This window comes from Branchiostoma belcheri, unplaced genomic scaffold, assembly GCF_001625305.1.
Source record: "Branchiostoma belcheri isolate BF01 breed outbred unplaced genomic scaffold, Haploidv18h27 scaffold274, whole genome shotgun sequence".
NCBI lineage: Eukaryota > Metazoa > Chordata > Leptocardii > Amphioxiformes > Branchiostomatidae > Branchiostoma > Branchiostoma belcheri.
Window position 1 is genome coordinate 78,377 of NW_017803881.1, and position 1,427 is coordinate 79,803.

A 1,427-nucleotide genomic window follows, 5' to 3' on the forward strand; every position below is an offset into this window, starting at 1 on the left:
GTAGAAGCTATAGATATAGCTATAGCCGTATCTTGTACCAGGAATTAATATCTGCCAAGGCAAACAGGTAATTCTAGGTGACTAAATTTATCAGGGTCTCAGGACATTTCGTAATAAGATAGCACATTCAATAATGTCACACAGTTGAAAAACGCTAAGTTAAGGGTGACTTTGGCAACTTTAGCAAATAGGTGAATGAATACATTGTAGATCGCAGGGTGACTGAATATCCTTGAGCGCTCAGTTTTCTGGCCAAGCTTAGGTTACTCAGCTCTCAACAGATACTCCTCCTGTTTAATGACTATTCCCACGATAATGAATTAATCATCAAACACCATGAACCAAATTTGTTACTCTCCAAGCAGAGGTTGGTGGGGGAAGATCGTCACCGTTTTATATATGCCTCGTTTTTTTTTGTCGCCCCCCACCCAACCTCTGCCCCGAGTCGCAACCGCAAAGGACAAGGGGAGGAGTAGTTCTTTGAGAAATGTGTTGAAGTCCCTCCCCGTGCCCCTATTTTCCGCAATCTGTGAGCTGGGAGCGGAAATAGTTTTACAAGGGTGTCCAGCGCGCTGCGGGACGAATCCAGTCAACCACGCATATCTCATTAGCATGTCTCCATCTGACCGAACAGCATCACAACGTAGCAGAGTAAACATGTTTACGTTTATAATTATTATATAGAGGTTCAAAATCAACACAATAAAATATGAATTTGTTCTTCAAAGTATATTAAAATATTCTATTTTACCGTTACGTATATTCATAGATTTTAAGTGTTTCTGGTCATTATTTCTTTCTTACCTTTATGTTTGGATGCGGTGCATTCTATCTTTCTGTTCGCGCCATACTTGTTTACCAGGACAAACTCCCGCGAATATTTTTCTTATTCCGGAAAGTTTATGATTTGCCATGTGAATTTTGTGAGCCCGTCCTGTATGGTGAATGAACGAGGCACCCTGACGAGGGCACGCAGCGGCGAAACAACCACAACAAGTTCTGTTAGGCAAAGGGGGATGCTCTGAAAACAGAGGGACTTCCCCTTCCCTGCCGCCATCCCAACGAAAACATCCTTGCCCTCTAAGGCCGCCAAAACGGCTTTCAGCTGGTCTGGACGGACCTCAAACCCCCAGACGTCTTTGAAAACACGCTTGACTCTGTCTTCCATGTCGGTCCCGTCCGTTAGACATTCAAACTGAGTTGAACGGAAACAGGCGAGTAACGGAAAATCGCCAGGCCGTGTCGCCAGCCGGAAGTTGGAATTTTGGTTTCCCTGGCCGGGAGGGCGTAATTCACACCTACGCGCCAAGTGAAGTCGCCACTACTTGTTAAGTGAGGTTTGATAGGGTAACAAATAGCTGTTAATAGCCTTTGAGGTTGCGACTCGGGGCAGAGGTTGGGTGGGGGGCGACAAAAAAAACGAAGGC

The 1,427-nt window shown here is 45.1% G+C and overlaps 1 protein-coding gene across 2 annotated transcripts in view; it reads right to left on the reverse strand.

The window, feature by feature from the left end:
- Positions 1 to 1,427, reverse strand: part of LOC109472424 — a 66,449-nt gene that overhangs the window by 62,089 nt on the left and 2,933 nt on the right. The gene's annotated exons all lie outside the window — the stretch shown is intronic.